Consider the following 8,956-nt stretch of genomic DNA (forward strand, 5'->3'; position numbering starts at 1 on the left):
TTACAGGAACTGAAAACTTTTTGCCAAGAAAAATGGGCAGCTTTACCATCTGAGAAATTAAAGAACCTCATCCACAACTACCACAAAAGACTTCAAGCTGTCATTGATGCTAGAGGGGGCCATACACGGTATTAAGAAATGGGGTATGTAAACTTTTGATTAGGGTCATTTGGATGTTTTTGGTTGTCATTAAGATTTAAAAAGAGAAAACACAGTAGTTTGACAATAAATGGCTTCACCCAACCAATAACCATGAGTGGAGAAACAGTTTTTTTGTTATCATTCATATTCTCTGAAACAAGGCCGAGAAAGGAAAAATTCTTCCGGGGTATGTAAACTTTTGAGCAAAACTGTATATATACACTGCTCAAAAAAATAAAGGGAACACTCAAATAACACATCCTAGATCTGAATGAATGAAATATTCTCATTGAATACTTTGTTCTGTACAAAGTTGAATGTGCTGACAACAAAATCACACAAAAATCATCAATCGAAATCAAATTTATTAACCAATGGAGGCCTGGATTTGGAGTCACCACCAAAATTAACGTGGAAAAACACACTACAGGCTGATGTAAATTTGATGTAATGTCCTTAAAACAAGTCAAAATGAGGCTCAGTATTGTGTGTGGCCTCCACGTGCCTGTATGACCTCCCTACAACGCCTGGGCATGCTCCTGACGAGGTTGCGGGTGGTCTCCTGTGGGATCTCCTCCTAGACCTGGACTAAAGCATCCGCCAACTCCTGGATAGTCTGTGGGGCAACGTGACGTTGGTGGATGGAGCGAGACATGATGTCCCAGATGTGCTCAATCGGATTCAGGTCTGGGGAATGGGCGGGCCAGTCTATAGCTTCAATGCCTTCATCTTGCAGGAACTGCTGACACACTCCAGCCACATGAGGTCTGGCATTGTACTGCATTAGGAAGAACCCAGGGCCAACCGCACCAGCATATGGTCTCACAAAGGGTCTGATGATCTTATTTCGGTACCTAATGGTAGTCAGGCTACCTCTGGCGAACACATGGAGGGTTATGCGGCCCTCCAAAGAAATGCCACCCCACACCATTACTGACCCACTGCCAAACCGGTCATGCTGAAGGATGTTGCAGGCAGCAGATCGCTCTCCACGGCGTCTCCAGACTCTGTCACGTCTGTCACATGTGCTCAGTGTGAACCTGCTTTCATCTGTGAAGAGCACAGGGTGCCAGTGGCGACTTTGCCAATCCTGGTGTTCTGTGGCAAATGCCAAGCCTCCTGCATGGTGTTGGGCTGTGAGCACAACCCCCATCTGTGGATGTCGGGCCCTCATACCACCCTCATGGAGTCAGTCTCTAACCATTTGTGCAGACACATGCACATTTGTGGCCTGCTGGAGGTCATTTTGCAGGGCTCTGGCAGTGCTTGTCCTGTTCCTCCTTGCACAAAGGCCGAGGTAGCGGTCCTGCTGCTGGAGTTGTTGCCCTCCTACAGCCCCCTCCACGTCTCCTGGTGTACTGGCCTGTCTCCTGGTAGCGCCTCCAGCCTCTGGACACTACGCTGACGGACACAGCAAACCTTCTTGCCACAGCTCGCATTGATGTGCCATCCTGGATAAGCTGCACAACCTGAGCAACTTCTGTGGGTTGTAGAGTCCGTCTCATTCTACCACGAGTGTGAAAGCACAACCAACATTCAAAAGTGACCAAAACATCAGCCAGAAAGCATTGGTACTGAGATGTGGTCTGTGGTCCCCACCTGCAGAACCACTTCTTTATTGAGGGTGTCTTGAGAGTTGCCAATAATTTCCATCTATTGTCTATTCGATTTGCACAACAGCATGTGAAATTGATTGTCAATCAGTGTTGCTTCCTAAGTGGACAGTTTGATTTCACAGAAGTTTGATCTACTTGGAGTTATACTCTGTTGTTTAAGTGTTCCCTTTATTTTTTTGAGTAGTGTATGTATATATATATATACACACAAACACACATATATATATATATATATATATATACAGTACAGACCAAAAGTTTGGACACACCTCATTTAAAGATTTTTCTGTATTTTCATGACTATGAAAATTGTACATTCACACTGAAGGCATCAAAACTATGAATTAACACATGTCGAATTATATACTTAACAAAAAAGTGTGAAACAACTGAAAATATGTCTTATATTATAGGTTCTTCAAAGTAGCCACCTTTTGCTTTGATGACTGCTTTGCACACTCTTGGCATTCTCTTGCTGAGCTTCAAGAGGTAGTCACCGGAAATGGTTTTCACTTCACAGGTGTGCCCTGTCAGGTTTAAAAAGTGGGATTTATAGCCTTATAAATGGGGTTGGGACCATCAGTTGTGTTGTACAGAAGTCTGGTGGATACACAGCTGATAGTCCTACTGAATCAGCTAAGTAAATAAAAACGAGTGGCCATCATTACTTTAAGAAATGAAGGTCAGTCAGTCCGAAAAATTGGGCAAACTTTGAAAGTTTCCCCAAGTGCAGTTGCAAAAACCATCAAGCGCTACAAAGAAACTGGGTCACATAAGGACCACCCCAGGAAAGGAAGACCAAGAGTCACCTATGCTTCTGAGGATAAGTTTATCTGAGTCACCAGCCTCAGAAATCGCAGGTTAACAGCAGCTCAGATTAGAGACCAGGTCAATGCCACACAGAGTTCTAGCAGCAGACACATCTCTACAACAACATTTAAGAGGAGACTTTGTGCAGCAGGCCTTCATGGTAAAAAAGCTGCTAGGAAACCACTGCTAAAGACAGGTAACAAGCAGAAGAGACTTGTTTGGGCTAAAGAACACTAGGAATGGACATTAGTCCAGTGGAAATCTGTGCTTTGGTCTGACGAGTCCAAATTTGAGATCTTTTGTTCCAACCACCGTGTCTTTGTGCGACGCAGAAAAGGTGAACGGATGGACTCTACATGCCTGGTTCTCACCGTGAAGCATGGAGGAGGAAGTGTGATGGTGTGGAGGTGCTTTGCTGGTGACACTGTTGGGGATTTATTCAAAATTGAAGGCATACTGAACCAACATGGCTACCACAGCATCTTGCAGCGGCATGCTATTCCATCCGGTTTGCGTTTAGTTGGACCATCATTTCTTTTTCAACAGGACAATGACCCCAAACACACCTCCAGACTGTGTAAGGGCTATTTGACCAAGAAGGAGAGTGATGGGGTGCTACGCCAGATGACCAGGCCTCCACAGTCACCAGACATGAACCCAATCGAGATGGTTTGGGGTGAGCTGGACCGCAGAGTGAAGGCAAAAGGGCCAACAAGTGCTAAGCATCTCTGGGAACTCCTTCAAGATTGTTGGAAGACCATTTCTGGTGACTACCTCTTGAAGCTCATCAAGAGAATGCCAAGAGTGTGCAAAGCAGTCATCAAAGCAAAAGGTGGCTACTTTGAAGAACCTAGAATATAAGACATATTTTCAGTTGTTTCACACTTTTTTGTTAAGTATATAATTCCACATGTGTTAATTCATAGTTTTGATGCCTTCAGTGTGAATGTACAATTTTCAAAGTAGCCACCTTTTGCTTTGATGACTGCTTTGCACACTCTTGGCATTCTCTTGCTGAGCTTCAAGAGGTAGTCACCGGAAATGGTTTTCACTTCACAGGTGTGCCCTGTCAGGTTTAAAAAGTGGGATTTATAGCCTTATAAATGGGGTTGGGACCATCAGTTCTGTTGTGCAGAAGTCTGGTGGATACACAGCTGATAGACTAGAATTTGTATTATGGCAAGAAAAAGCAGCTAAGTAAATAAAAACGAGTGGCCATCATTACTTTAAGAAATGAAGGTCAGTCAGTCCGAAAAATTGGGAAAACTTTGAAAGTGTCCCCAAGTGCAGTTGCAAAAACCATCAAGCGCTACAAAGAAACTGGCTCACATAAGGACCGCCCCAGGAAAGGAAGACCAAGAGTCCCCTATGCTTGTGAGGATAAGTTTATCTGAGTCACCAGCCTCAGAAATCGCAGGTTAACAGCAGCTCAGATTAGAGACCAGGTCAATGCCACACAGAGTTCTAGCAGCAGACACATCTCTTCAACAACTGTTAAGAGGAGACTTTGTGCAGCAGGCCTTCATGGTAAAATAGCTGCTAGGAAACCACTGCTAAGGACAGGCAATACGCAGAAGAGACTTGTTTGGGCTAAAGAATGCAAGGAATGGACATTAGACCAGTGGAAATCTGTGCTTTGGTCTGATGAGTCCAAATTTGAGATCTTTGGTTCCAACCACCGTGTCTTTGTGCAACGCAGAAAAGGTGAACGGATGGACTCTACATGCCTGGTTCCCACCGTGAAGCATGGAGGAGGTGTGATGGTGTGGGGGTACTTTGCTGGTGACACTGTTGGGGATTTATTCAAAATTGAAGGCATACTGAACCAGCATGGCTACCACAGCATCTTGCAGCGGCATGCTATTCCATCTGGTTTGCATTTAGTTGAACCATCATTTATTTTTCAACAGGAAAATGACCCCAAACACACCTCCAGGCTGTGTAAGGGCTATTTGACCAAGATGGAGAGTGATGGGGTGCTACGCCAGATGACCTGGCCTCCATAGTCACCAGACCTGAACCCAATCGAGATGGTTTGGGGTGAGCTGTAGTGAAGTGAAGGCAAAAGGGCCATCAAGTGCTAAGCATCTCTGGGAACTCCTTCAAGATTGTTGGAAGACCAGTTCTGGTGCCTCCTTTTGAAGCTCATCAAGAGAATGCCAAGAGTGTGCAAAGCAGTCATCAAAGCAAAAGGTGGCTACTTTGAAGAACCTAGAATATAACACATATTTTCAGTCGTCTCACACTTTTTTGTTAAGTATATAATTCCACATGTGTTAATTCATAGTTTTGATGCCTTCAGTGTGAATGTACAATTTTCATAGTCAAGAAAATGCAGAAAAATCTTTAAATGAGAAGGTGTGTCCAAACTTTTGATCTGTACTGTATATATATTTTTTTAAAAATTAAAAAATAAGTTCATTTTTTTCTATATAAAATGGCAAATAAGGTTCACGGTGCTGAATTTACGGTTTGCATTCGTCACAAGTATAATTTACAAGTCTTTTGCATAAGTACTTTGCACAACTGCAACATATCACATTTGTTTTGTGATTACTTGATGTTGGTCAGAAGGCGCATTGTTTCAGTTTTAGGCTGGTTGAGGCCGTGGGTATCGTAGCAGTGCCAGTGGAAGCTGTTGGTTCACTTTTCTTAGCATGCTGTTGGATCCTGTGGACAATGGCTACTGCTCCATCATTTCTCGGTGTTACTTTTCTTTCTTCGATATATGGGCTAACCAGTGATTCTCCCAACTCCTCTATAAAAATTCTTCTTTTATATAGTCTATTTTTGTTCCAATTTGGGTGTATTTCACGCCATAACACGAATGCATTGTATGCCGACACATCAAGAATGTTGTAAAAGACAACTCTTGGCCACCTATTTGTTTTGCGTTTACAGGTGTAAGTGCCTATGAGTTGATCTAGAGCAGGGGTCTCAAACTCGGCTAAGTATATGAGCCGCACATAGAAAGAATGCAAATTTGAAGGGCCACATTCTTTGCAGGATATGATATTTTTAATGATACCATATTGTTTTTTTCTATACACATTTTGGATAATTTTTTCAACATTTTTGGCTGTTTTATTTTATTCTTTACAATGACACTCATTTTATGGGCTATGGTACAGTTTTGAATTTTTTTTACAATTTTTATTTCCTTTTTGTGTCCACTAATTGGCGACATACAGTGATTTTTTTTCTTCTTACAATTAGCACCATATAGTAATTCTGATCAACTTCTTAGAGTAATGTTCCCATCTTGTAGTAATGTTCTCCATCCTGGTCCGCCTCTTGTAGTAATTTTATCCATCCTGGTCCCCATCTTTCAGTAATGTTCTCCATCCTGGTCCCCATCTTGTAGTAATGTGCCCTTCAGGGCCCCATCTTGTAGTAATGTGCCCATCCTGGTCCCCATCTTGTAGTAATGTGCCCATCCTTGTCCTCATCTTGTAGTAATGTGCCCATCCTGGTCCACATCTTGTAGTAATGTCCCCCCATCCCGATCCCCATCTTGTAGTAATGTCCCCATCTTGTAATAATGTTCTCCATCCTGGTCCCCATCTTGTAGTAATGTTCCCCATCCTGGTCCCCATATAGTAGTAATGTCCTCTATCCTGGTAACCCATCTTGTAGTAGTGGCCAATGCTGGTCCCTAACTTGCAGAACATTCAACTGAAAAGAATCACTGACTTCGGCTGCCCTCAGGACTAGGCCGCAGTCATTACTGGTGCTCCAATGCTTGCGGGCCCTCGGGCTGCGTGTTTGAGACCCCTGATCTAGAGTATCAACTGCCCCTTTTGTGGCATTGTAATGTAAAATCATGTCCGGCTTTCTGTCCTCTCGATTACTGATTGCACTATCATGGTGCATCGTGCTCATCAGAATGACTGTTTGTGTTTTTTGGGAACGTAAGAATCTACTGTGGTATCGTTAGTAAAAATAACACATAGAACTATAAATGTCTCTCTTACTGAGGATACCTTGTGGCAGTTCTGGCTTATTTTTTCTAACAGTACCCAGCATGGTCATTTTTCTGTTCAGCAACATCTCCCCCAGTTGATATGATGTGAAAAAATATAACATTTTGTCCTTTGAGTCCGTGTGTCAAATCCAAAACTACTCGCATGCCTTGATTTTTTTCAGCTCTTTCTCCAGTGTTTTTCCCTATGTATACCTGAGAGTTTAGAGCGTATGAACTTTTGCTGTCGCACAGAGTCCATATTTTGATGCCGTACTTTGCAGGCTTACTTGGAATATACTGTGTGAATGGGCACCTACCTCTGAATGACACCAGTTGTTCATCTACAGTCACATTTTCACCAGTATTATAAAATGTTGGTAGAATCTCTACCCATAAATAAGATACAGCAAAAATTTTGCACATAACTATACTGGAAGCGAATCCATCTGCTGTATCGTAATTTGAAAATGTATGTACGTGTAAATCAGCATGGACCAAAAGGACCTAGATAAGTCGATAAACAGTAGTAGATGCAATATACATATAGTCCAAAATGAGATTATAACTCCTTTATTTTACTCAAAAAATGGCTGAAGATTAGTATAAAAGGCTATCGGCCATTTTTGACCAAACAGTACAAGTGTAAAAAAAAACCTGGAGCAAGAAGTAAAAAAAAAAAAAAAAACCTACTACCCACAGTAAGAAACCCCTCAAATGAGGAAACGTCAATTAACCACAAGTTTCAGAACCGCATAATGAATATTTTAAAAAATATCAAATTTCAACTTTGGTCATTTTTGACCGAACAGAACAGCAGGGTTAAATAAAGATTCTTATTGTGAAGCAATAACTCGAGATGCTGGATTTAAGAATTTGAATTTTTGTACAAAATTTGTTAGCATTTGTTGTCATTTTCCATTTTTGATGAGTATTGTACAACCATTTAAATATGGACATGAATGTAAACTTACATTCTTTCCTACCAATCCTTAATTTTTGAAGATCATCTATGTCTGGGAAACTCTTGGTTGAACAGTAAATCAAATATTTTAATCTGTCCGAATCATTTATCCATTGATTAGGAGAGTCATGTTCACAGAACATTAACACCAGACGTCTGGAAAATGTCACAGGAATCCACATTTTAAATAATTGATTCCTCTCCTCATTAGTTAAATTAAACTTATCACCAAAGCTCTCAAATATCTCGGAATTTCTACAGACATGGATTTTTGGAATGATTTTTTATCATTTTAACAAATTTTTCCAAACTTAAATGTGTAGCTTTTAAGTTTTCTTCTAATTTTAATGGTCTTTGTACATAAGCTCCTCCTACATTACTTAAGTCAATTATCATGTCTCCTACATCACTTATTATGTCAGTTTCTCGTTCATCCGTTCCCATGTCAGTCTCTTTGTCAATAGACACAAGGTCACCTTCAGTAGCTGCCATCTTGTTCAATTTCCACATTACAGTCAGAATCAGTAACATCATTAGTATCCTCTGACACTATTACACAGTCATGCTTAGACTTTTCTGACACTATTACACAGTCATGCTTAGACTTTTCTGACACTATTACAGTCATGCTTAGACTTTTCTGACACAAGTTTGTGAAATACGTCAATGAATTGTAAAATATTTTTCAACTTCTTTGTCTCTATAAAAGGACACCAGCTTAGAATCTATTTTTAAATTCTCCATTTCACATTCTGCGCATAAGCTAAGCCACAAAAACGTCTAAGTCAGTCTCGTCAGTAGCCTTAAATTTTAGTTTACTTTGCTTAGAAAAGAAGAAATAATATCCATATTTTTCCTTAACTTCAGATTTCTCAGATTCTCCTTAACACTGGGGTTTGGTCATCAGTGTACGTCTGATCCTTGTAGTACTTCTGGTGCCTGTCAATCCATCTTGAGAATATATCAGTCCTCAATCTTCTGTAGGTTCTTTCTGATTCTTGTGACAAAGTTAGTGGATTTCCCGACACTTGGACAACAGGTGTTCAGGTGCCTATATAGGCAGTATAGGTACCGTCCCAATTTAGGGTCACCTTGCCGCTGGTGGGATGGCTTGTATACCTTTTTTTGATCAAAAATAGTTCACTAAGTACCCTATATTTATTATGCAACTTTGCTTTACATTTATATATAATGATGGTAGGGTATGAGATATATTTTTGTCTTTTGTAGGTTTTGCTTCTTTTTGCTAGTGTGAACATGCTCCTATTTCTTGCATGTCTACCATCTTAGACCTCAGTTCACATTGCTTGTTTTTTTGTCTTGTTTGCATTCTGTGCAATTTAAGGGTGTGGCATCCCCTTTGTTGAGCTGACTGGTATATATGTAGCTTACCACGGGCCTGGGTGGTCTGGAGTTGGGACCCGGTCCTATTTGTCTACCCTTTTATATGCATTACTTCAACTT

This window comes from Phyllobates terribilis, unplaced genomic scaffold (assembly GCF_046119375.1).
Source record: "Phyllobates terribilis strain yellow unplaced genomic scaffold, ASM4611937v1 Scaffold_17__1_contigs__length_24005725, whole genome shotgun sequence".
Classification (NCBI taxonomy): Eukaryota; Metazoa; Chordata; class Amphibia; order Anura; family Dendrobatidae; genus Phyllobates; species Phyllobates terribilis.